This window comes from Lethenteron reissneri, unplaced genomic scaffold (genome assembly GCF_015708825.2).
Source record: "Lethenteron reissneri isolate LAM-NWPU_2019-01 unplaced genomic scaffold, ASM1570882v1 scaffold_87, whole genome shotgun sequence".
NCBI lineage: Eukaryota > Metazoa > Chordata > Hyperoartia > Petromyzontiformes > Petromyzontidae > Lethenteron > Lethenteron reissneri.
Window position 1 is genome coordinate 63,506 of NW_026892406.1, and position 25,134 is coordinate 88,639.

Sequence of the window (25,134 nt, forward strand, 5' to 3'; positions counted from 1 at the left end):
TCAGATTAAATAATGTGACTGACGTCCAATTATATCCTCTAAAAGACTTGTTCATCGTGGTTGTGGACCGGTGAAGTCGATAATTTGTTTGCTGGGAAAATGACCTAATAATAGATTCAAGATTACATCAAAATTTGTAGTATTGGATGGGGGTGTAGCTCAGAGGTAGAGCATTTGACTGCAGATCAAGAGGTCCTTGGTTCAAATCCAAGCGCCCCCTTTTCTTGTTAGTGAATTTTGTCATTGGCAGGACCTCTGCTGGAGTGCAAAGACATGCATAGAACTATCATTTTAAACAAAGAAAAGAAATCGCACCTCTTTTGCTTGACATTTACGTTATGATGCGAGAAGTTGTTATGAAGCTTCCATAATTGTCTTTAGTTTCTTTTTCGACGTTTAATAAAAAAAATCTTCACGCTTATTTACGTCACACGTTGAGACCTGTCCAAACTATTACACTTAACACACAAAACTGTTTAACTTGTCTTATGAAAGAATATCACTTTCCCCAAATTTGATGTTTTGAATCCCATTCTGAAAATCATATTAGATAATGGGACTGCAACCGAATGATATTCACCCAAAGCCTTGGACATTCGGTTGTGTAATGGTGAATTCGAGAGTTTGATTTTGGGTAAATGTGCTCAAAGTGTGAAATTCAAGTGTCGCTTTCAGGTAGAGTGTTTGACTGTAGATCATCGAGGTCCTTAGTTCAAATCCAAACGACCCTTTTGTCTTTTTTGTGAAATGTATCTTGGCAGAACAATTTATCTAGTGCAAAGACATGCACGAGGATATCAATTTGACGATAGAGAAATCGCTCCACCTTTAAGAATACATCGAATATTTCTAATTTGCTTTCCCTTAATCACTAGAGAAGTATTTTTGAAAGAAAACACCCATGAATGTCTTCAGTTTCTTTGTGATTTATAAAAAAAATCTTTACGCATTTTAAGTCACGTGAAGACTTTTCCAAAGCATCTAACTTACATACACAATAATCTGCAACTTGCATCAAAATACATTTCACTTTCCCAAATTTGTATGAAATGAATGCCATTTTGAAAATCAGATTAAATAATGTGACTGAGGTCCAATTATATCCTCTAAAAGACTTGTTCGTCGTGGTTGTGGTCTGGTGAAGTCGAGAATTTGTTTGCTGGGAAAATGAGCTAAATATTTATTCAAGATTGTGTCAAAATTTGTAGTATAGGATGGGGGTGGAGCTCAGAGGTAGCGCATTTGACTGCAGATCAAGAGGTCCTTGGTTCAAATCCGAAGCGCCCCCTTTTCTTGTTCGTGAATTTTGTCATTGGCAGGACCTCTGCAAGAGTGCAAAAACATGCATAGAAGTTTCAGTATAAATAAAGAAGAAAAATTGCACCTCTTTTGCTTGACATTTACGTTATGATGCGAGAATTTTCTTTTTTCATCTTACATACTTGTCTTTAGTTTCTTTTCGACTTTTAATTAAAAGCAATCTTCACGCTTATTTATGTCACACGGAGACTTGCGCAAACCATCACACTTAACACACGCAACTGTTTAACTTATCTTACCAAATAATCTCACTTTCCCCAAATATGATGTTTTGAGTCCCATTCTGAAAATCATATTAGATAATGGGAATGAGGCCGAATTATATTCGCGCAAACCCCTTTTTCATTTTGGTTGTGTAATGTCGAAGTCGAAAGTTTAATTTTGGGAAAATGTGCTCAAAGTGTGAGATTCAAGTGTAATTATATACTCTAAAAGACTTGTTCCTGGTGGTTGTGGACCGGTGAAGTCGATCATTTGTTTGCTGGGAAAATGAGCTGAAAAATAGATTCAAGATTGCGTCAAAATTTGTAGTATTGGATGGGGGTGTAGCTCAGAGGTAGAGCATTTGACTGCAGATCAAGAGGTCCTTGGTTTTAATCCAAGCGCCCCCTTTTCTTGTTCGTGAATTTTGTCATTGGCAGGACCTCTGCAAGAGTGCAAACTCATGCATAGAAATTTCAGTTTAAATAAAGAAGAAAAATTGCACCTCTTTTGCTTGACATTTACGTTATGATGCGAGAATTTTCTTTTTTCATTTTACATACTTGTCTTTAGTTTCTTTTCGACTTTTAATAAAAAGCAATCTTCACGCTTATTTATGTCACGCGGAGACTTGTCCAAACCATCACACTTAACACACGCAACTGTTTAACTTATCTTACCAAATAATCTCACTTTCCCCAAAAATGATGTTTTGAGTCCCATTCTGAAAATCATATTAGATATTGGGAAGGAGGCCGAATTATATTCACGCAAAACCCTTCTTCATTTTGGTTGTGTAATGTCGAAGTCGAAAGTTTAATTTTGGGAAAATGTGCTCAAAGTGTGAGATTCAAGTGTAATTATATACTCTAAAAGACTTGTTCATGGTGGTTGTGGACCGGTAGTCGATCATTTATTTGCTGGGAAAATTAGCTAAAAAATAGATTCAAGATTGCGTCAAAATTTGTAGTATTGCATGGGGGTGTAGCTCAGAGGTAGAGCATTTGACTGCAGATCAAGAGGTCCTTGGTTCAAATCCAAGCGCCCCCTTTGTCTTTTTTGGGAAATTTATTTTGGTAGAACCATTTATATAGAGCAACGACATGCACGAGGATATCAATTTGACGAAAGAGAAATCGCTCCACCTTTAAGAATACATCGAATATTTCTACTTTGCTTTCCCTTCATCACTAGAGAAGTATTTTTGAAAGAAAACACCCATGAATGTCTTGAGTTTCTTTGAGATGAAAAAAAAAATAGTTACGCATTTTCTGTCACGTGAAGACTTTTCTAAAGCATCTAACTTACATACACAATTATCTGCAACTTGCATCAAAATACATTTCACTTTCCCAAATTTGTATGTAATGAATGCCATTCTGAAAATCAGATTAAATAATGTGACTGAGGTCCAATTATATCCTCTAAAAGACTTGTTCATGGTGGTTGTGGACCGGTGAAGTCGATCATTTGTTTGCTGGGAAAATGAGCTAAAAAAGTGATTCAAGATTGCGTAAAAATTTGTAGTATTGCATGGGGGTGTAGCTCAGAGGTAGAGCATTTGACTGCAGATCAAGAGGTCCTTGGTTCAAATCCAAGCGCCCCCTTTGTCTTTATTGTGAAATTTATTTTGGTAGAACCATTTATATAGAGCAACGACATGCACGAGGATATCAATTTGACGAAAGAGAAATCGCTCCACCTTTAAGAATACATCGAATATTTCTACTTTGCTTTCCCTTCATCACTAGAGAAGTATTTTGAAATTAAACACCCTTGAATGTCTTCAGTTTCTTTGAGATGAAAAAGAAAAAAACGTACGAATTTTAAGTCACGTGAAGACTTTTCCAAAGCATCTAACTTACATACACAATTATCTGCAACTTGCATCATAATACATTTCACTTTCCCAAATTTGTATGTAATGAATGCCATTCTGAAAATCAGATTAAATAATGTGACTGAGGTCCAATTATATCCTCTAAAAGACTTGTCCATGGTGGTTGTGGACCGGTGAAGTCGATCATTTGTTTTGCTGGGAAAATGAGCTAAAAAATATATTCAAGATTGCGTCAAAATTTGTAGTATTGGATGGGGGTGTAGCGCAGAGGTAGAGCATTTGACTGCAGATCAAGAGGTCCTTGGTTCAAATCCAAGCGCCCCCTTTGTCTTTTTTGGGAAATTTATTTTGGGAGAACCATTTATATAGAGCAACGACATGCACGAGGATATCAATTTGACGAAAGAGAAATCGCTCCACCTTTAAGAATACATCGAATATTTCTACTTTGCTTTCCCTTCATCACTAGAGAAGTATTTTTGAAAGAAAACACCCTTGAATGTCTTCAGTTTCTTTGAGATGAAAAAGAAAAAAACGTACGAATTTTAAGTCACGTGAAGACTTTTCCAAAGCATCTAACTTACATACACAATTATCTGCAACTTGCATCATAATACATTTCACTTTCCCAAATTTGTATGTAATGAATGCCATTCTGAAAATCAGATTAAATAATGTGACTGAGGTCCAATTATATCCTCTAAAAGACTTGTTCATCGTGGTTGTGGTCTGGTGAAGTCTCGAATTTGTTTGCTGGGAAAATGAGCTAAATATTTATTCAAGATTGTGTAAAAATTTGTAGTATTGGATGGGGGTGTAGCTCAGAGGTAGAGCATTTGACTGCAGATCAAGAGGTCCTTGGTTCAAATCCAAGCGCCCCCTTTTCTTGTTCGTGAATTTTGTTATTGGCAGGACCTCTGCAAGAGCGCAAAAACATGCATAAAAATTTCAGTTTAAATAAAGAAGAAAAATTGCACCTCTTTTGCTTGACATTTACGTCATGATGCGAGAATTTTCTTTTTTCATCTTACATACTTGTCTTTAGTTTCTTTTCGACTTTTAATTTAATGCAATCTTCAGGCTTATTTATGTCACGCGGAGACTTGTCCAAACTATCACACTTAACACACGCAACTGTTTAACTTATCTTACCAAATAATCTCACTTTCCACAAATATGATGTTTTCAGTCCCATTCTGAAAATCATATTAGATAATGGGAATGAGGCCGAATTATATTCACGCAAAACCCTTTTTCATTTTGGTTGTGTAATGTCGAAGTCGAAAGTTTAATTTTGGGAAAATGTGCTCAAAGTGTGAGATTCAAGTGTAATTATATACTCTAAAAGACTTGTTCATGGTGGTTGTGGACCGGTGAAGTCGATCATTTGTTTGCTGGGAAAATGAGCTAAAAAAGTGATTCAAGATTGCGTAAAAATTTGTAGTATTGCATGGGGGTGTAGCTCAGAGGTAGAGCATTTGACTGCAGATCAAGAGGTCCTTGGTTCAAATCCAAGCGCCCCCTTTGTCTTTATTGTGAAATTTATTTTGGTAGAACCATTTATATAGAGCAACGACATGCACGAGGATATCAATTTGACGAAAGAGAAATCGCTCCACCTTTAAGAATACATCGAATATTTCTACTTTGCTTTCCCTTCATCACTAGAGAAGTATTTTTGAAAGAAAACACCCATGAATGTCTTGAGTTTCTTTGAGATGAAAAAAAAAATAGTTCCGCATTTTCTGTCACGTGAAGACTTTTCTAAAGCATCTAACTTACATACACAATTATCTGCAACTTGCATCAAAATACATTTCACTTTCCCAAATTTGTATGTAATGAATGCCATTCTGAAAATCAGATTAAATAATGTGACTGAGGTCCAATTATATCCTCTAAAAGACTTGTTCATGGTGGTTGTGGACCGGTGAAGTCGATCATTTGTTTGCTGGGAAAATGAGCTAAAAAAGTGATTCAAGATTGCGTAAAAATTTGTAGTATTGCATGGGGGTGTAGCTCAGAGGTAGAGCATTTGACTGCAGATCAAGAGGTCCTTGGTTCAAATCCAAGCGCCCCCTTTGTCTTTATTGTGAAATTTATTTTGGTAGAACCATTTATATAGAGCAACGACATGCACGAGGATATCAATTTGACGAAAGAGAAATCGCTCCACCTTTAAGAATACATCGAATATTTCTACTTTGCTTTACCTTCATCACTAGAGAAGTATTTTTGAAAGAAAACACCCATGAATGTCTTCAATTTCTTTGAGATGAAAAAGAAAAAAACGTACGAATTTTAAGTCACGTGAAGACTTTTCCAAAGCATCTAACTTACATACACAATTATCTGCAACTTGCATCATAATACATTTCACTTTCCCAAATTTGTATGTAATGAATGCCATTCTGAAAATCAGATTAAATAATGTGACTGAGGTCCAATTATATCCTCTAAAAGACTTGTTCATCGTGGTTGTGGTCTGGTGAAGTCTCGAATTTGTTTGCTGGGAAAATGAGCTAAATATTTATTCAAGATTGTGTAAAAATTTGTAGTATTGGATGGGGGTGTAGCTCAGAGGTAGAGCATTTGACTGCAGATCAAGAGGTCCTTGGTTCAAATCCAAGCGCCCCCTTTTCTTGTTCGTGAATTTTGTTATTGGCAGGACCTCTGCAAGAGTGCAAAAACATGCATAAAAATTTCAGTTTAAATAAAGAAGAAAAATTGCACCTCTTTTGCTTGACATTTACGTTATGATGCGAGAATTTTCTTTTTTCATCTTACATACTTGTCTTTAGTTTCTTTTCGACTTTTAATTTAAAGCAATCTTCAGGCTTATTTATGTCACGCGGAGACTTGTCCAAACTATCACACTTAACACACGCAACTGTTTAACTTATCTTACCAAATAATCTCACTTTCCACAAATATGATGTTTTCAGTCCCATTCTGAAAATCATATTAGATAATGGGAATGAGGCCGAATTATATTCACGCAAAACCCTTTTTCATTTTGGTTGTGTAATGTCGAAGTCGAAAGTTTAATTTTGGGAAAATGTGCTCAAAGTGTGAGATTCAAGTGTAATTATATACTCTAAAAGACTTGTTCATGGTGGTTGTGGACCGGTGAAGTCGATCATTTGTTTGCTGGGAAAATGAGCTAAAAAAGTGATTCAAGATTGCGTAAAAATTTGTAGTATTGCATGGGGGTGTAGCTCAGAGGTAGAGCATTTGACTGCAGATCAAGAGGTCCTTGGTTCAAATCCAAGCGCCCCCTTTGTCTTTTTTGGGAAATTTATTTTGGTAGAACCATTTATATAGAGCAACGACATGCACGAGGATATCAATTTGACGAAAGAGAAATCGCTCCACCTTTAAGAATACATCGAATATTTCTACTTTGCTTTCCCTTCATCACTAGAGAAGTATTTTTGAAATTAAACACCCTTGAATGTCTTCAGTTTCTTTGAGATGAAAAAGAAAAAAACGTACGAATTTTAAGTCACGTGAAGACTTTTCCAAAGCATCTAACTTACATACACAATTATCTGCAACTTGCATCATAATACATTTCACTTTCCCAAATTTGTATGTAATGAATGCCATTCTGAAAATCAGATTAAATAATGTGACTGAGGTCCAATTATATCCTCTAAAAGACTTGTCCATGGTGGTTGTGGACCGGTGAAGTCGATCATTTGTTTTGCTGGGAAAATGAGCTAAAAAATATATTCAAGATTGCGTCAAAATTTGTAGTATTGGATGGGGGTGTAGCGCAGAGGTAGAGCATTTGACTGCAGATCAAGAGGTCCTTGGTTCAAATCCAAGCGCCCCCTTTGTCTTTTTTGGGAAATTTATTTTGGGAGAACCATTTATATAGAGCAACGACATGCACGAGGATATCAATTTGACGAAAGAGAAATCGCTCCACCTTTAAGAATACATCGAATATTTCTACTTTGCTTTCCCTTCATCACTAGAGAAGTATTTTTGAAAGAAAACACCCTTGAATGTCTTCAGTTTCTTTGAGATGAAAAAGAAAAAAACGTACGAATTTTAAGTCACGTGAAGACTTTTCCAAAGCATCTAACTTACATACACAATTATCTGCAACTTGCATCATAATACATTTCACTTTCCCAAATTTGTATGTAATGAATGCCATTCTGAAAATCAGATTAAATAATGTGACTGAGGTCCAATTATATCCTCTAAAAGACTTGTTCATCGTGGTTGTGGTCTGGTGAAGTCTCGAATTTGTTTGCTGGGAAAATGAGCTAAATATTTATTCAAGATTGTGTAAAAATTTGTAGTATTGGATGGGGGTGTAGCTCAGAGGTAGAGCATTTGACTGCAGATCAAGAGGTCCTTGGTTCAAATCCAAGCGCCCCCTTTTCTTGTTCGTGAATTTTGTTATTGGCAGGACCTCTGCAAGAGCGCAAAAACATGCATAAAAATTTCAGTTTAAATAAAGAAGAAAAATTGCACCTCTTTTGCTTGACATTTACGTCATGATGCGAGAATTTTCTTTTTTCATCTTACATACTTGTCTTTAGTTTCTTTTCGACTTTTAATTTAATGCAATCTTCAGGCTTATTTATGTCACGCGGAGACTTGTCCAAACTATCACACTTAACACACGCAACTGTTTAACTTATCTTACCAAATAATCTCACTTTCCACAAATATGATGTTTTCAGTCCCATTCTGAAAATCATATTAGATAATGGGAATGAGGCCGAATTATATTCACGCAAAACCCTTTTTCATTTTGGTTGTGTAATGTCGAAGTCGAAAGTTTAATTTTGGGAAAATGTGCTCAAAGTGTGAGATTCAAGTGTAATTATATACTCTAAAAGACTTGTTCATGGTGGTTGTGGACCGGTGAAGTCGATCATTTGTTTGCTGGGAAAATGAGCTAAAAAAGTGATTCAAGATTGCGTAAAAATTTGTAGTATTGCATGGGGGTGTAGCTCAGAGGTAGAGCATTTGACTGCAGATCAAGAGGTCCTTGGTTCAAATCCAAGCGCCCCCTTTGTCTTTATTGTGAAATTTATTTTGGTAGAACCATTTATATAGAGCAACGACATGCACGAGGATATCAATTTGACGAAAGAGAAATCGCTCCACCTTTAAGAATACATCGAATATTTCTACTTTGCTTTCCCTTCATCACTAGAGAAGTATTTTTGAAAGAAAACACCCATGAATGTCTTGAGTTTCTTTGAGATGAAAAAAAAAATAGTTCCGCATTTTCTGTCACGTGAAGACTTTTCTAAAGCATCTAACTTACATACACAATTATCTGCAACTTGCATCAAAATACATTTCACTTTCCCAAATTTGTATGTAATGAATGCCATTCTGAAAATCAGATTAAATAATGTGACTGAGGTCCAATTATATCCTCTAAAAGACTTGTTCATGGTGGTTGTGGACCGGTGAAGTCGATCATTTGTTTGCTGGGAAAATGAGCTAAAAAAGTGATTCAAGATTGCGTAAAAATTTGTAGTATTGCATGGGGGTGTAGCTCAGAGGTAGAGCATTTGACTGCAGATCAAGAGGTCCTTGGTTCAAATCCAAGCGCCCCCTTTGTCTTTATTGTGAAATTTATTTTGGTAGAACCATTTATATAGAGCAACGACATGCACGAGGATATCAATTTGACGAAAGAGAAATCGCTCCACCTTTAAGAATACATCGAATATTTCTACTTTGCTTTACCTTCATCACTAGAGAAGTATTTTTGAAAGAAAACACCCATGAATGTCTTCAATTTCTTTGAGATGAAAAAGAAAAAAACGTACGAATTTTAAGTCACGTGAAGACTTTTCCAAAGCATCTAACTTACATACACAATTATCTGCAACTTGCATCATAATACATTTCACTTTCCCAAATTTGTATGTAATGAATGCCATTCTGAAAATCAGATTAAATAATGTGACTGAGGTCCAATTATATCCTCTAAAAGACTTGTTCATCGTGGTTGTGGTCTGGTGAAGTCTCGAATTTGTTTGCTGGGAAAATGAGCTAAATATTTATTCAAGATTGTGTAAAAATTTGTAGTATTGGATGGGGGTGTAGCTCAGAGGTAGAGCATTTGACTGCAGATCAAGAGGTCCTTGGTTCAAATCCAAGCGCCCCCTTTTCTTGTTCGTGAATTTTGTTATTGGCAGGACCTCTGCAAGAGTGCAAAAACATGCATAAAAATTTCAGTTTAAATAAAGAAGAAAAATTGCACCTCTTTTGCTTGACATTTACGTTATGATGCGAGAATTTTCTTTTTTCATCTTACATACTTGTCTTTAGTTTCTTTTCGACTTTTAATTTAATGCAATCTTCAGGCTTATTTATGTCACGCGGAGACTTGTCCAAACTATCACACTTAACACACGCAACTGTTTAACTTATCTTACCAAATAATCTCACTTTCCACAAATATGATGTTTTCAGTCCCATTCTGAAAATCATATTAGATAATGGGAATGAGGCCGAATTATATTCACGCAAAACCCTTTTTCATTTTGGTTGTGTAATGTCGAAGTCGAAAGTTTAATTTTGGGAAAATGTGCTCAAAGTGTGAGATTCAAGTGTAATTATATACTCTAAAAGACTTGTTCATGGTGGTTGTGGACCGGTGAAGTCGATCATTTGTTTGCTGGGAAAATGAGCTAAAAAAGTGATTCAAGATTGCGTAAAAATTTGTAGTATTGCATGGGGGTGTAGCTCAGAGGTAGAGCATTTGACTGCAGATCAAGAGGTCCTTGGTTCAAATCCAAGCGCCCCCTTTGTCTTTTTGGGAAATTTATTTTGGTAGAACCATTTATATAGAGCAACGACATGCACGAGGATATCAATTTGACGAAAGAGAAATCGCTCCACCTTTAAGAATACATCGAATATTTCTACTTTGCTTTCCCTTCATCACTAGAGAAGTATTTTTGAAAGAAAACACCCATGAATGTCTTGAGTTTCTTTGAGATGAAAAAAAAAATAGTTACGCATTTTCTGTCACGTGAAGACTTTTCTAAAGCATCTAACTTACATACACAATTATCTGCAACTTGCATCAAAATACATTTCACTTTCCCAAATTTGTATGTAATGAATGCCATTCTGAAAATCAGATTAAATAATGTGACTGAGGTCCAATTATATCCTCTAAAAGACTTGTTCATGGTGGTTGTGGACCGGTGAAGTCGATCATTTGTTTGCTGGGAAAATGAGCTAAAAAAGTGATTCAAGATTGCGTAAAATTTGTAGTATTGCATGGGGGTGTAGCTCAGAGGTAGAGCATTTGACTGCAGATCAAGAGGTCCTTGGTTCAAATCCAAGCGCCCCCTTTGTCTTTATTGTGAAATTTATTTTGGTAGAACCATTTATATAGAGCAACGACATGCACGAGGATATCAATTTGACGAAAGAGAAATCGCTCCACCTTTAAGAATACATCGAATATTTCTACTTTGCTTTACCTTCATCACTAGAGAAGTATTTTTGAAAGAAAACACCCATGAATGTCTTCAATTTCTTTGAGATGAAAAAGAAAAAAACGTACGAATTTTAAGTCACGTGAAGACTTTTCCAAAGCATCTAACTTACATACACAATTATCTGCAACTTGCATCATAATACATTTCACTTTCCCAAATTTGTATGTAATGAATGCCATTCTGAAAATCAGATTAAATAATGTGACTGAGGTCCAATTATATCCTCTAAAAGACTTGTTCATCGTGGTTGTGGTCTGGTGAAGTCTCGAATTTGTTTGCTGGGAAAATGAGCTAAATATTTATTCAAGATTGTGTAAAAATTTGTAGTATTGGATGGGGGTGTAGCTCAGAGGTAGAGCATTTGACTGCAGATCAAGAGGTCCTTGGTTCAAATCCAAGCGCCCCCTTTTCTTGTTCGTGAATTTTGTTATTGGCAGGACCTCTGCAAGAGTGCAAAAACATGCATAAAAATTTCAGTTTAAATAAAGAAGAAAAATTGCACCTCTTTTGCTTGACATTTACGTTATGATGCGAGAATTTTCTTTTTTCATCTTACATACTTGTCTTTAGTTTCTTTTCGACTTTTAATTTAATGCAATCTTCAGGCTTATTTATGTCACGCGGAGACTTGTCCAAACTATCACACTTAACACACGCAACTGTTTAACTTATCTTACCAAATAATCTCACTTTCCACAAATATGATGTTTTCAGTCCCATTCTGAAAATCATATTAGATAATGGGAATGAGGCCGAATTATATTCACGCAAAACCCTTTTTCATTTTGGTTGTGTAATGTCGAAGTCGAAAGTTTAATTTTGGGAAAATGTGCTCAAAGTGTGAGATTCAAGTGTAATTATATACTCTAAAAGACTTGTTCATGGTGGTTGTGGACCGGTGAAGTCGATCATTTGTTTGCTGGGAAAATGAGCTAAAAAAGTGATTCAAGATTGCGTAAAAATTTGTAGTATTGCATGGGGGTGTAGCTCAGAGGTAGAGCATTTGACTGCAGATCAAGAGGTCCTTGGTTCAAATCCAAGCGCCCCCTTTGTCTTTTTGGGAAATTTATTTTGGTAGAACCATTTATATAGAGCAACGACATGCACGAGGATATCAATTTGACGAAAGAGAAATCGCTCCACCTTTAAGAATACATCGAATATTTCTACTTTGCTTTCCCTTCATCACTAGAGAAGTATTTTTGAAAGAAAACACCCATGAATGTCTTGAGTTTCTTTGAGATGAAAAAAAAAAATAGTTACGCATTTTCTGTCACGTGAAGACTTTTCTAAAGCATCTAACTTACATACACAATTATCTGCAACTTGCATCAAAATACATTTCACTTTCCCAAATTTGTATGTAATGAATGCCATTCTGAAAATCAGATTAAATAATGTGACTGAGGTCCAATTATATCCTCTAAAAGACTTGTTCATGGTGGTTGTGGACCGGTGAAGTCGATCATTTGTTTGCTGGGAAAATGAGCTAAAAAAGTGATTCAAGATTGCGTAAAATTTGTAGTATTGCATGGGGGTGTAGCTCAGAGGTAGAGCATTTGACTGCAGATCAAGAGGTCCTTGGTTCAAATCCAAGCGCCCCCTTTGTCTTTATTGTGAAATTTTTTTGGTAGAACCATTTATATAGAGCAACGACATGCACGAGGATATCAATTTGACGAAAGAGAAATCGCTCCACCTTTAAGAATACATCGAATATTTCTACTTTGCTTTCCCTTCATCACTAGAGAAGTATTTTTGAAATTAAACACCCTTGAATGTCTTCAGTTTCTTTGAGATGAAAAAGAAAAAAACGTACGAATTTTAAGTCACGTGAAGACTTTTCCAAAGCATCTAACTTACATACACAATTATCTGCAACTTGCATCATAATACATTTCACTTTCCCAAATTTGTATGTAATGAATGCCATTCTGAAAATCAGATTAAATAATGTGACTGAGGTCCAATTATATCCTCTAAAAGACTTGTCCATGGTGATTGTGGACCGGTGAAGTCGATCATTTGTTTTGCTGGGAAAATGAGCTAAAAAATATATTCAAGATTGCGTCAAAATTTGTAGTATTGGATGGGGGTGTAGCGCAGAGGTAGAGCATTTGACTGCAGATCAAGAGGTCCTTGGTTCAAATCCAAGCGCCCCCTTTGTCTTTTTTGGGAAATTTATTTTGGGAGAACCATTTATATAGAGCAACGACATGCACGAGGAAAATCAGATTAAATAATGTGACTGAGGTCCAATTATATCCTCTAAAAGACTTGTCCATGGTGATTGTGGACCGGTGAAGTCGATCATTTGTTTTGCTGGGAAAATGAGCTAAAAAATATATTCAAGATTGCGTCAAAATTTGTAGTATTGCATGGGGGTGTAGCTCAGAGGTAGAGCATTTGACTGCAGATCAAGAGGTCCTTGGTTCAAATCCAAGCGCCCCCTTTGTCTTTATTGTGAAATTTATTTTGGTAGAACCATTTATATAGAGCAACGACATGCACGAGGATATCAATTTGACGAAAGAGAAATCGCTCCACCTTTAAGAATACATCGAATATTTCTACTTTGCTTTCCCTTCATCACTAGAGAAGTATTTTTGAAAGAAAACACCCTTGAATGTCTTCAGTTTCTTTGAGATGAAAAAGAAAAAAACGTACGAATTTTAAGTCACGTGAAGACTTTTCCAAAGCATCTAACTTACATACACAATTATCTGCAACTTGCATCATAATACATTTCACTTTCCCAAATTTGTATGTAATGAATGCCATTCTGAAAATCAGATTAAATAATGTGACTGAGGTCCAATTATATCCTCTAAAAGACTTGTTCATCGTGGTTGTGGTCTGGTGAAGTCTCGAATTTGTTTGCTGGGAAAATGAGCTAAATATTTATTCAAGATTGTGTAAAAATTTGTAGTATTGGATGGGGGTGTAGCTCAGAGGTAGAGCATTTGACTGCAGATCAAGAGGTCCTTGGTTCAAATCCAAGCGCCCCCTTTTCTTGTTCGTGAATTTTGTTATTGGCAGGACCTCTGCAAGAGCGCAAAAACATGCATAAAAATTTCAGTTTAAATAAAGAAGAAAAATTGCACCTCTTTTGCTTGACATTTACGTCATGATGCGAGAATTTTCTTTTTTCATCTTACATACTTGTCTTTAGTTTCTTTTCGACTTTTAATTTAAAGCAATCTTCAGGCTTATTTATGTCACGCGGAGACTTGTCCAAACTATCACACTTAACACACGCAACTGTTTAACTTATCTTACCAAATAATCTCACTTTCCACAAATATGATGTTTTCAGTCCCATTCTGAAAATCATATTAGATAATGGGAATGAGGCCGAATTATATTCACGCAAAACCCTTTTTCATTTTGGTTGTGTAATGTCGAAGTCGAAAGTTTAATTTTGGGAAAATGTGCTCAAAGTGTGAGATTCAAGTGTAATTATATACTCTAAAAGACTTGTTCATGGTGGTTGTGGACCGGTGAAGTCGATCATTTGTTTGCTGGGAAAATGAGCTAAAAAAGTGATTCAAGATTGCGTAAAAATTTGTAGTATTGCATGGGGGTGTAGCTCAGAGGTAGAGCATTTGACTGCAGATCAAGAGGTCCTTGGTTCAAATCCAAGCGCCCCCTTTGTCTTTATTGTGAAATTTATTTTGGTAGAACCATTTATATAGAGCAACGACATGCACGAGGATATCAATTTGACGAAAGAGAAATCGCTCCACCTTTAAGAATACATCGAATATTTCTACTTTGCTTTCCCTTCATCACTAGAGAAGTATTTTTGAAATTAAACACCCTTGAATGTCTTCAGTTTCTTTGAGATGAAAAAGAAAAAAACGTAGGAATTTTAAGTCACGTGAAGACTTTTCCAAAGCATCTAACTTACATACACAATTATCTGCAACTTGCATCATAATACATTTCACTTTCCCAAATTTGTATGTAATGAATGCCATTCTGAAAATCAGATTAAATAATGTGACTGAGGTCCAATTATATCCTCTAAAAGACTTGTTCATCGTGGTTGTGGTCTGGTGAAGTCTAGAATTTGTTTGCTGGGAAAATGAGCTAAATATTTATTCAAGATTGTGTCAAAATTTGTAGTATTGGATGGGGGTGTAGCTCAGAGGTAGAGCATTTGACTGCAGATCAAGAGGTCCTTGGTTCAAATCCAAGCGCCCCCTTTTCTTGTTCGTGAATTTTGTCATTGGCAGGACCTCTGCAAGAGTGCAAAAACATGCATAAAAATTTCAGTTTAAATAAAGAAGAAAAATTGCACCTCTTTTGCTTGACATTTACGTTATGATGCGAGAATTTTCTTTTTTCATCTTACATACTTGTCTTTAGTTTCTTTTCGACTTTTAATTTAAAGCAATCTTCACGCTTATTTATGTCACGCGGAGACTTGTCCAAACTATCACACTTAACACACGCAACTGTTTAACTTATCTTACCAAATAATCTCACTTTCCACAAATATGATGTTTTCAGTCCCATTCTGAAAATCATATTAGATAATGGGAATGAGGCCGAATTATATTCACGCAAAACCCTTTTTCATTTTGGTTGTGTAATGTCGAAGTCGAAAGTTTAATTTTGGGAAAATGTGCTCAAAGTGTGAGATTCAAGTGTAATTATATACTCTAAAAGACTTGTTCATGGTGGTTGTGGACCGGTGAAGTCGATCATTTATTTGCTGGGAAAATGAGCTAAAAATAGATTCAAGATTGCGTTAAAATTTGGAGTATTGCATGGGGGTGTAGCTCATAGGTAGAGCATTTGACTGCAGATCAAGAGGTCCTTGGTTCAAATCCAAGCGCCCCCTTTGTCTTTTTTGGGAAATTTATTTTGGTAGAACCATTTATATAGAGCAACGACATGCACGAGGATATCAATTTGACGAAAGAGAAATCGCTCCACCTTTAAGAATACATCGAATATTTCTACTTTGCTTTCCCTTCATCACTAGAGAAGTATTTTTGAAAGAAAACACCCATGAATGTCTTGAGTTTCTTTGAGATGAAAAAAAAAATAGTTCCGCATTTTCTGTCACGTGAAGACTTTTCTAAAGCATCTAACTTACATACACAATTATCTGCAACTTGCATCAAAATACATTTCACTTTCCCAAATTTGTATGTAATGAATGCCATTCTGAAAATCAGATTAAATAATGTGACTGAGGTCCAATTATATCCTCTAAAAGACTTGTTCATGGTGGTTGTGGACCGGTGAAGTCGATCATTTGTTTGCTGGGAAAATGAGCTAAAAAAGTGATTCAAGATTGCGTAAAAATTTGTAGTATTGCATGGGGGTGTAGCTCAGAGGTAGAGCATTTGACTGCAGATCAAGAGGTCCTTGGTTCAAATCCAAGCGCCCCCTTTGTCTTTATTGTGAAATTTATTTTGGTAGAACCATTTATATAGAGCAACGACATGCACGAGGATATCAATTTGACGAAAGAGAAATCGCTCCACCTTTAAGAATACATCGAATATTTATACTTTGCTTTACCTTCATCACTAGAGAAGTATTTTTGAAAGAAAACACCCATGAATGTCTTCAGTTTCTTTGAGATGAAAAAGAAAAAAACGTACGAATTTTAAGTCACGTGAAGACTTTTCCAAAGCATCTAACTTACATACACAATTATCTGCAACTTGCATCATAATACATTTCACTTTCCCAAATTTGTATGTAATGAATGCCATTCTGAAAATCAGATTAAATAATGTGACTGAGGTCCAATTATATCCTCTAAAAGACTTGTTCATCGTGGTTGTGGTCTGGTGAAGTCTAGAATTTGTTTGCTGGGAAAATGAGCTAAATATTTATTCAAGATTGTGTCAAAATTTGTAGTATTGGATGGGGGTGTAGCTCAGAGGTAGAGCATTTGACTGCAGATCAAGAGGTCCTTGGTTCAAATCCAAGCGCCCCCTTTTCTTGTTCGTGAATTTTGTTATTGGCAGGACCTCTGCAAGAGTGCAAAAACATGCATAAAAATTTCAGTTTAAATAAAGAAGAAAAATTGCACCTCTTTTGCTTGACATTTACGTTATGATGCGAGAATTTTCTTTTTTCATCTTACATACTTGTCTTTAGTTTCTTTTCGACTTTTAATTTAAAGCAATCTTCAGGCTTATTTATGTCACGCGGAGACTTGTCCAAACTATCACACTTAACACACGCAACTGTTTAACTTATCTTACCAAATAATCTCACTTTCCACAAATATGATGTTTTCAGTCCCATTCTGAAAATCATATTAGATAATGGGAATGAGGCCGAATTATATTCACGCAAAACCCTTTTTCATTTTGGTTGTGTAATGTCGAAGTCGAAAGTTTAATTTTGGGAAAATGTGCTCAAAGTGTGAGATTCAAGTGTAATTATATACTCTAAAAGACTTGTTCATGGTGGTTGTGGACCGGTGAAGTCGATCATTTGTTTGCTGGGAAAATGAGCTAAAAAAGTGATTCAAGATTGCGTAAAAATTTGTAGTATTGCATGGGGGTGTAGCTCAGAGGTAGAGCATTTGACTGCAGATCAAGAGGTCCTTGGTTCAAATCCAAGCGCCCCTTTTGTCTTTATTGTGAAATTTATTTTGGTAGAACCATTTATATAGAGCAACGACATGCACGAGGATATCAATTTGACGAAAGAGAAATCGCTCCACCTTTAAGAATACATCGAATATTTCTACTTTGCTTTACCTTCATCACTAGAGAAGTATTTTTGAAAGAAAACACCCATGAATGTCTTCAGTTTCTTTGAGATGAAAAAGAAAAAAACGTACGAATTTTAAGTCACGTGAAGACTTTTCCAAAGCATCTAACTTACATACACAATTATCTGCAACTTGCATCATAATACATTTCACTTTCCCAAATTTGTATGTAATGAATGCCATTCTGAAAATCAGATTAAATAATGTGACTGAGGTCCAATTATATCCTCTAAAAGACTTGTTCATCGTGGTTGTGGTCTGGTGAAGTCTCGAATTTGTTTGCTGGGAAAATGAGCTAAATATTTATTCAAGATTGTGTAAAAATTTGTAGTATTGGATGGGGGTGTAGCTCAGAGGTAGAGCATTTGACTGCGGATCAAGAGGTCCTTGGTTCAAATCCAAGCGCCCCCTTTTCTTGTTCGTGAATTTTGTTATTGGCAGGACCTCTGCAAGAGTGCAAAAACATGCATAAAAATTTCAGTTTAAATAAAGAAGAAAAATTGCACCTCTTTTGCTTGACATTTACGTTATGATGCGAGAATTTTCTTTTTTCATCTTACATACTTGTCTTAGTTTCTTTTCGACTTTTAATTTAAAGCAATCTTCAGGCTTATTTATGTCACGCGGAGACTTGTCCAAACTATCACACTTAACACACGCAACTGTTTAACTTATCTTACCAAATAATCTCACTTTCCACAAATATGATGTTTTCAGTCCCATTCTGAAAATCATATTAGATAATGGGAATGAGGCCGAATTATATTCACGCAAAACCCTTTTTCATTTTGGTTGTGTAATGTCGAAGTCGAAAGTTTAATTTTGGGAAAATGTGCTCAAAGTGTGAGATTCAAGTGTAATAATATACTCTAAAAGACTTGTTCATGGTGGTTGTGGACCGGTGAAGTCGATCATTTATTTGCTGGGAAAATGAGCTAAAAAATAGATTCAAGATTGCGTTAAAATTTGGAGTATTGCATGGGGGTGTAGCTCAGAGGTAGAGCATTTGACTGCAGATCAAGAGGTCCTTGGTTCAAATCCAAGCGCCCCCTTTGTCTTTTTTGGGAAATTTATTTTGGTAGAACCATTTATATAGAGCAACGACATGCACGAGGATATCAATTTGACGAAAGAGAAATCGCTCCACCTTTAAGAATACATCGAATATTTCTACTTTGCTTTCCCTTCATCACTAGAGAAGTATTTTTGAAAGAAAACACCCATGAATTTTTTTCAGTTTCTTTGAGATGAAAAAGAATTTTTTTTACGCATTTTAAGTCACGTGAAGACTTTTCCAAAGCATCTAACTTACATACACAATTATCTGCAACTTGCATCAAAATACATTTCACTTTCTCAAATTTGTATGTAATGAATGCCATTCTGAAAATCAGATTAAATAATGTGACTGAGGTCCAATTATATCCTCTAAAAGATTTGTTCATAGTGGTTGTGGTCTGGTGAAGTCGAGAATTTGTTTGCTGGGAAAATGAGCTAAATATTTAATCGAGATTGTGTCAAAATTTGTAGTATTGGATGGGGGTGTAGCTCAGAGGTAGAGCATTTGACTGCAGATCAAGAGGTCCTTGGTTCAAATCCAAGCGCCCCTTTAGTCTTTATTGTGACATTTATTTTGGTAGAACCATTTATATAGAGCAACGACATGCACGAGGATATCAATTTGACGAAAGAGAAATCGCTCCACCTTTAAGAATACATCGAATATTTCTACTTTGCTTTACCTTCATCACTAGAGAAGTATTTTTGAAAGAAAACACCCATGAATGTCTTCAGTTTCTTTGAGATGAAAAAGAAAAAAACGTACGAATTTTAAGTCACGTGAAGACTTTTCCAAAGCATCTAACTTACATACACAATTATCTGCAACTTGCATCAAAATACATTTCACTTTCTCAAATTTGTATGTAATGAATGCCATTCTGAAAATCAGATTAAATAATGTGACTGAGGTCCAATTATATCCTCTAAAAGATTTGTTCATAGTGGTTGTGGTCTGGTGAAGTCGATAATTTGTTTGCTGGGAAAATGAGCTAAATATTTAATCGAGATTGTGTCAAAATTTGTAGTATTGGATGGGGGTGTAGCTCAGAGGTAGAGCATTTGACTGCGGATCAAGAGGTCCTTGGTTCAAATCCAAGCGCCCCCTTTTCTTGTTCGTGAATTTTGTTATTGGCAGGACCTCTGCAAGAGTGCAAAAACATGCATAAAAATTTCAGTTTAAATAAAGAAGAAAAATTGCACCTCTTTTGCTTGACATTTACGTTATGATGCGAGAATTTTCTTTTTTCATCTTACATACTTGTCTTAGTTTCTTTTCGACTTTTAATTTAAAGCAATCTTCAGGCTTATTTATGTCACGCGGAGACTTGTCCAAACTATCACACTTAACACACGCAACTGTTTAACTTATCTTACCAAATAATCTCACTTTCCACAAATATGATGTTTTCAGTCCCATTCTGAAAATCATATTAGATAATGGGAATGAGGCCGAATTATATTCACGCAAAACCCTTTTTCATTTTGGTTGTGTAATGTCGAAGTCGAAAGTTTAATTTTGGGAAAATGTGCTCAAAGTGTGAGATTCAAGTGTAATAATATACTCTAAAAGACTTGTTCATGGTGGTTGTGGACCGGTGAAGTCGATCATTTATTTGCTGGGAAAATGAGCTAAAAAATAGATTCAAGATTGCGTTAAAATTTGGAGTATTGCATGGGGGTGTAGCTCAGAGGTAGAGCATTTGACTGCAGATCAAGAGGTCCTTGGTTCAAATCCAAGCGCCCCCTTTGTCTTTTTTGGGAAATTTATTTTGGTAGAACCATTTATATAGAGCAACGACATGCACGAGGATATCAATTTGACGAAAGAGAAATCGCTCCACCTTTAAGAATACATCGAATATTTCTACTTTGCTTTCCCTTCATCACTAGAGAAGTATTTTTGAAAGAAAACACCCATGAATTTTTTTCAGTTTCTTTGAGATGAAAAAGAATTTTTTTTACGCATTTTAAGTCACGTGAAGACTTTTCCAAAGCATCTAACTTACATACACAATTATCTGCAACTTGCATCAAAATACATTTCACTTTCTCAAATTTGTATGTAATGAATGCCATTCTGAAAATCAGATTAAATAATGTGACTGAGGTCCAATTATATCCTCTAAAAGATTTGTTCATAGTGGTTGTGGTCTGGTGAAGTCGATAATTTGTTTGCTGGGAAAATGAGCTAAATATTTAATCGAGATTGTGTCAAAATTTGTAGTATTGGATGGGGGTGTAGCTCAGAGGTAGAGCATTTGACTGCAGATGAAGAGGTCCTTGGTTCAAATCCAAGCGCCCCTTTAGTCTTTATTGTGAAATTTATTTTGGTAGAACCATTTATATAGAGCAACGACATGCACGAGGATATCAATTTGACGAAAGAGAAATCGCTCCACCTTTAAGAATACATCGAATATTTCTACTTTGCTTTACCTTCATCACTAGAGAAGTATTTTTGAAAGAAAACACCCATGAATGTCTTCAGTTTCTTTGAGATGAAAAAGAAAAAAACGTACGAATTTTAAGTCACGTGAAGACTTTTCCAAAGCATCTAACTTACATACACAATTATCTGCAACTTGCATCATAATACATTTCACTTTCCAAAATTTGTATGTAATGAATGCCATTCTGAAAATCAGATTAAATAATGTGACTGAGGTCCAATTATATCCTCTAAAAGACTTGTTCATCGTGGTTGTGGTCTGGTGAAGTCTCGAATTTGTTTGCTGGGAAAATGAGCTAAATATTTATTCAAGATTGTGTAAAAATTTGTAGTATTGGATGGGGGTGTAGCTCAGAGGTAGAGCATTTGACTGCAGATCAAGAGGTCCTTGGTTCAAAGCCAAGCGCCCCCTTTTCTTGTTCGTGAATTTTGTTATTGGCAGGACCTCTGCAAGAGTGCAAAAACATGCATAAAAATTTCAGTTTAAATAAAGAAGAAAAATTGCACCTCTTTTGCTTGACATTTACGTCATGATGCGAGAATTTTCTTTTTTCATCTTACATACTTGTCTTAGTTTCTTTTCGACTTTTAATTTAAAGCAATCTTCAGGCTTATTTATGTCACGCGGAGACTTGTCCAAACTATCACACTTAACACACGCAACTGTTTAACTTATCTTACCAAATAATCTCACTTTCCACAAATATGATGTTTTCAGTCCCATTCTGAAAATCATATTAGATAATGGGAATGAGGCCGAATTATATTCACGCAAAACCCTTTTTCATTTTGGTTGTGTAATGTCGAAGTCGAAAGTTTAATTTTGGGAAAATGTGCTCAAAGTGTGAGATTCAAGTGTAATAATATACTCTAAAAGACTTGTTCATGGTGGTTGTGGACCGGTGAAGTCGATCATTTATTTGCTGGGAAAATGAGCTAAAAAATAGATTCAAGATTGCGTTAAAATTTGGAGTATTGCATGGGGGTGTAGCTCAGAGGTAGAGCATTTGACTGCAGATCAAGAGGTCCTTGGTTCAAATCCAAGCGCCCCCTTTGTCTTTTTTGGGAAATTTATTTGGTAGAACCATTTATATAGAGCAACGACATGCACGAGGATATCAATTTGACGAAAGAGAAATCGCTCCACCTTTAAGAATACATCGAATATTTCTACTTTGCTTTCCCTTCATCACTAGAGAAGTATTTTTGAAAGAAAACACCCATGAATTTTTTTCAGTTTCTTTGAGATGAAAAGAATTTTTTTTACGCATTTTAAGTCACGTGAAGACTTTTCCAAAGCATCTAACTTACATACACAATTATCTGCAACTTGCATCAAAATACATTTCACTTTCTCAAATTTGTATGTAATGAATGCCATTCTGAAAATCAGATTAAATAATGTGACTGAGGTCCAATTATATCCTCTAAAAGATTTGTTCATAGTGGTTGTGGTCTGGTGAAGTCGAGAATTTGTTTGCTGGGAAAATGAGCTAAATATTTAATCGAGATTGTGTCAAAATTTGTAGTATTGGATGGGGGTGTAGCTCAGAGGTAGAGCATTTGACTGCAGATCAAGAGGTCCTTGGTTCAAATCCAAGCGCCCCCTTTTCTTGTTCGTGAATTTTGTCATTGGCAGGACCTCTCCGAGAGTGCAAAAACATGGATAGAAGTTTCAGTTTAAATAAATAAGAAAAATTGCACCTCTTTTGCTTGACATTTACGTTATGATGCGAGAATTTTCTTTTTCATCTTACATACTTGTCTTTAGTTTCTTTTCGACTTTTAATTAAAAGCAATCTTCACGCTTATTTATGTCACGCGGAGACTTGTCCAAACCATCACACTTAACACACGCAACTGTTTAACTTATCTTACCAAATAATCTCACTTTCCCCTAATATGATGTTTTGAGTCCTATTCTGAAAATCATATTAGATAATGGGAATGAGGCCGAATTATATTCACGCAAAACCCTTTTTCATTTTGGTTGTGTAATGTCGAAGTCGAAAGTTTAATTTTGGGAAAATGTGCTCAAAGTGTGAGATTCAAGTGTAATTATATACTCTAAAAGACTTGTTCATGGTGGTTGTGGACCGGTAGTCGATCATTTATTTGCTGGGAAAATGAGCTAAAAAATAGATTCAAGATTGCGTCAAAATTTGTAGTATTGCATGGGGGTGTAGCTCAGAGGTAGAGCATTTGACTGCAGATCAAGAGGTCCTTGGTTCAAATCCAAGCGCCCCCTTTGTCTTTTTTTGGGAAATTTATTTTGGTAGAACCATTTATATAGAGCAACGACATGCACGAAGATATCAATTTGACGAAAGAGAAATCGCTCCACCTTAAAGAATACATCGAATATTTCTACTTTGCTTTCCCTTCATCACTAGAGAAGTATTTTTGAAAGAAAACACCCATGAATGTCTTCAGTTTCTTTGAGATGAAAAAGAAAATTTTTTACGCATATTAAGTCACGTGAAGATTTTTCCAAAGCATCTAACTTACGTACACAATTATCTGCAGGTTGCATCAAAATACATTTCACTTTCCCAAATTTGTATGTAATGAATGCCATTCTGAAAATCAGATTAAATAATGTGACTGAGGTCCAATTACATCCTCTAAAAGAATTGTTCATAGTGGTTGTGGTCTGGTGAAGTCGAGAATTTGTTTGCTGGGAAAATGAGCTAAATATTTATTCAAGATTGTGTCAAAATTTGTAGTATTGGATGGGGGTGTAGCTCAGAGGTAGAGCATTTGACTGCAGATCAAGAGGTCCTTGGTTCAAATCCAAGCGCCCCCTTTTCTTGTTCGTGAATTTTGTCATTGGCAGGATCTCTGCAAGAGTGCAAAATCATGCATAGAAGTTTCAGTTTAAATAAAGAAGAAAAATTGCACCTCTTTTGCTTGACATTTAAGTTACATACTTGTCTTTAGTTTATTTTCGACTTTTAATAAAAAGAAATCTTCACGCTTATTTATGTCACGCGGAGACTTGTCCAAACCATCACACTTAACACACGCAACTGTTTAACTTATCTTACCAAATAATCTCACTTTCCCCAAATATGATGTTTTGAGTCCCATTCTGAAAATCATATTAGATAATGGGAATGAGGCCGAATTATATTCACGCAAAACCCTTTTTCATTTTGGTTGTGTAATGTCGAAGTCGAAAGTTTAATTTTGGGAAAATGTGCTCAAAGTGTGAGATTCAAGTGTAATTATATACTCTAAAAGACTTGTTCATGGTGGTTGTGGACCGGTGAAGTCGATCATTTATTTGCTGGGAAAATGAGCTAAAAAATAGATTCAAGATTGCGTTAAAATTTGTAGTATTGCATGGGGGTGTAGCTCAGAGGTAGAGCATTTGACTGCAGATCAAGAGGTCCTTGGTTCAAATCCAAGCGCCCCCTTTGTCTTTTTTGGGAAATTTATTTTGGTAGAACCATTTATATAGAGCAACGACATGCACGAGGATATCAATTTGACGAAAGAGAAATCGCTCCACCTTTAAGAATACATCGAATATTTCTACTTTGCTTTCCCTTCATCACTAGAGAAGTATTTTTGAAAGAAAACACCCATGAATGTCTTCAGTTTCTTTGAGATGAAAAAGAAAAATATTTACGCATTTTAAGTCACGTGAAGACTTTTCCAAAGCATCTAACTTACATACACAATTATCTGCATTTTGCATCAAAATACATTTCACTTTCCCAAATTTGTATGTAATGAATGCCATTCTGAAAATCAGATGAAATAATGTGACTGAGGTCCAATTATATCCTCTAAAAGACTTGTTCATCGTGGTTGTGGTCTGGTGAAGTCTAAAATTTGTTTGCTGGGAAAATGAGCTAAATATTTATTCAAGATTGTGTCAAATTTTGCAGTATTGGATGGGGGTGTAGCTCAGAGGTAGAGCATTTGACTGCAGATCAAGAGGTCCTTGGTTCAAATCCAAGCGCCCCCTTTTCTTGTTCGTGAATTTTGTCATTGGCAGGACCTC

At 35.6% G+C, this 25,134-nt stretch overlaps 25 non-coding genes across 25 annotated transcripts; all 25 read left to right on the top strand.

Moving 5' to 3' along the window:
• Positions 1-4,171: 4,171 nt before the first annotated feature.
• Positions 4,172-4,243, top strand: TRNAC-GCA (transfer RNA cysteine (anticodon GCA)). Its single transcript has one exon. It is a non-coding gene; the product is annotated as a tRNA-Cys (tRNA).
• Positions 4,244-4,813: 570 nt separating this feature from the next.
• Positions 4,814-4,885, top strand: TRNAC-GCA (transfer RNA cysteine (anticodon GCA)). Its single transcript has one exon. It is a non-coding gene; the product is annotated as a tRNA-Cys (tRNA).
• Positions 4,886-5,370: 485 nt separating this feature from the next.
• On the top strand, positions 5,371-5,442 carry TRNAC-GCA (transfer RNA cysteine (anticodon GCA)). Its single transcript has one exon. It is a non-coding gene; the product is annotated as a tRNA-Cys (tRNA).
• A 485-nt stretch (positions 5,443-5,927) lies between these two features.
• On the top strand, positions 5,928-5,999 carry TRNAC-GCA (transfer RNA cysteine (anticodon GCA)). Its single transcript has one exon. It is a non-coding gene; the product is annotated as a tRNA-Cys (tRNA).
• A 570-nt stretch (positions 6,000-6,569) lies between these two features.
• TRNAC-GCA (transfer RNA cysteine (anticodon GCA)) lies at positions 6,570-6,641 on the top strand. Its single transcript has one exon. It is a non-coding gene; the product is annotated as a tRNA-Cys (tRNA).
• A 1,044-nt stretch (positions 6,642-7,685) lies between these two features.
• TRNAC-GCA (transfer RNA cysteine (anticodon GCA)) lies at positions 7,686-7,757 on the top strand. The gene has a single exon. It is a non-coding gene; the product is annotated as a tRNA-Cys (tRNA).
• Positions 7,758-11,195: 3,438 nt separating this feature from the next.
• Positions 11,196-11,267, top strand: TRNAC-GCA (transfer RNA cysteine (anticodon GCA)). The gene has a single exon. It is a non-coding gene; the product is annotated as a tRNA-Cys (tRNA).
• Positions 11,268-11,837: 570 nt separating this feature from the next.
• On the top strand, positions 11,838-11,909 carry TRNAC-GCA (transfer RNA cysteine (anticodon GCA)). Its single transcript has one exon. It is a non-coding gene; the product is annotated as a tRNA-Cys (tRNA).
• Positions 11,910-12,393: 484 nt separating this feature from the next.
• TRNAC-GCA (transfer RNA cysteine (anticodon GCA)) lies at positions 12,394-12,465 on the top strand. The gene has a single exon. It is a non-coding gene; the product is annotated as a tRNA-Cys (tRNA).
• Positions 12,466-13,240: 775 nt separating this feature from the next.
• On the top strand, positions 13,241-13,312 carry TRNAC-GCA (transfer RNA cysteine (anticodon GCA)). Its single transcript has one exon. It is a non-coding gene; the product is annotated as a tRNA-Cys (tRNA).
• Positions 13,313-13,797: 485 nt separating this feature from the next.
• On the top strand, positions 13,798-13,869 carry TRNAC-GCA (transfer RNA cysteine (anticodon GCA)). Its single transcript has one exon. It is a non-coding gene; the product is annotated as a tRNA-Cys (tRNA).
• Positions 13,870-14,439: 570 nt separating this feature from the next.
• TRNAC-GCA (transfer RNA cysteine (anticodon GCA)) lies at positions 14,440-14,511 on the top strand. The gene has a single exon. It is a non-coding gene; the product is annotated as a tRNA-Cys (tRNA).
• Positions 14,512-14,996: 485 nt separating this feature from the next.
• On the top strand, positions 14,997-15,068 carry TRNAC-GCA (transfer RNA cysteine (anticodon GCA)). Its single transcript has one exon. It is a non-coding gene; the product is annotated as a tRNA-Cys (tRNA).
• A 1,126-nt stretch (positions 15,069-16,194) lies between these two features.
• Positions 16,195-16,266, top strand: TRNAC-GCA (transfer RNA cysteine (anticodon GCA)). The gene has a single exon. It is a non-coding gene; the product is annotated as a tRNA-Cys (tRNA).
• A 485-nt stretch (positions 16,267-16,751) lies between these two features.
• On the top strand, positions 16,752-16,823 carry TRNAC-GCA (transfer RNA cysteine (anticodon GCA)). Its single transcript has one exon. It is a non-coding gene; the product is annotated as a tRNA-Cys (tRNA).
• Positions 16,824-17,950: 1,127 nt separating this feature from the next.
• On the top strand, positions 17,951-18,022 carry TRNAR-GCG (transfer RNA arginine (anticodon GCG)). Its single transcript has one exon. It is a non-coding gene; the product is annotated as a tRNA-Arg (tRNA).
• Positions 18,023-18,591: 569 nt separating this feature from the next.
• TRNAC-GCA (transfer RNA cysteine (anticodon GCA)) lies at positions 18,592-18,663 on the top strand. The gene has a single exon. It is a non-coding gene; the product is annotated as a tRNA-Cys (tRNA).
• A 1,043-nt stretch (positions 18,664-19,706) lies between these two features.
• TRNAR-GCG (transfer RNA arginine (anticodon GCG)) lies at positions 19,707-19,778 on the top strand. The gene has a single exon. It is a non-coding gene; the product is annotated as a tRNA-Arg (tRNA).
• A 569-nt stretch (positions 19,779-20,347) lies between these two features.
• Positions 20,348-20,419, top strand: TRNAC-GCA (transfer RNA cysteine (anticodon GCA)). The gene has a single exon. It is a non-coding gene; the product is annotated as a tRNA-Cys (tRNA).
• A 1,684-nt stretch (positions 20,420-22,103) lies between these two features.
• TRNAC-GCA (transfer RNA cysteine (anticodon GCA)) lies at positions 22,104-22,175 on the top strand. The gene has a single exon. It is a non-coding gene; the product is annotated as a tRNA-Cys (tRNA).
• A 484-nt stretch (positions 22,176-22,659) lies between these two features.
• TRNAC-GCA (transfer RNA cysteine (anticodon GCA)) lies at positions 22,660-22,731 on the top strand. The gene has a single exon. It is a non-coding gene; the product is annotated as a tRNA-Cys (tRNA).
• Positions 22,732-23,298: 567 nt separating this feature from the next.
• On the top strand, positions 23,299-23,370 carry TRNAC-GCA (transfer RNA cysteine (anticodon GCA)). The gene has a single exon. It is a non-coding gene; the product is annotated as a tRNA-Cys (tRNA).
• Positions 23,371-23,856: 486 nt separating this feature from the next.
• On the top strand, positions 23,857-23,928 carry TRNAC-GCA (transfer RNA cysteine (anticodon GCA)). The gene has a single exon. It is a non-coding gene; the product is annotated as a tRNA-Cys (tRNA).
• Positions 23,929-24,469: 541 nt separating this feature from the next.
• Positions 24,470-24,541, top strand: TRNAC-GCA (transfer RNA cysteine (anticodon GCA)). The gene has a single exon. It is a non-coding gene; the product is annotated as a tRNA-Cys (tRNA).
• A 485-nt stretch (positions 24,542-25,026) lies between these two features.
• TRNAC-GCA (transfer RNA cysteine (anticodon GCA)) lies at positions 25,027-25,098 on the top strand. Its single transcript has one exon. It is a non-coding gene; the product is annotated as a tRNA-Cys (tRNA).
• Positions 25,099-25,134: the final 36 nt, after the last annotated feature.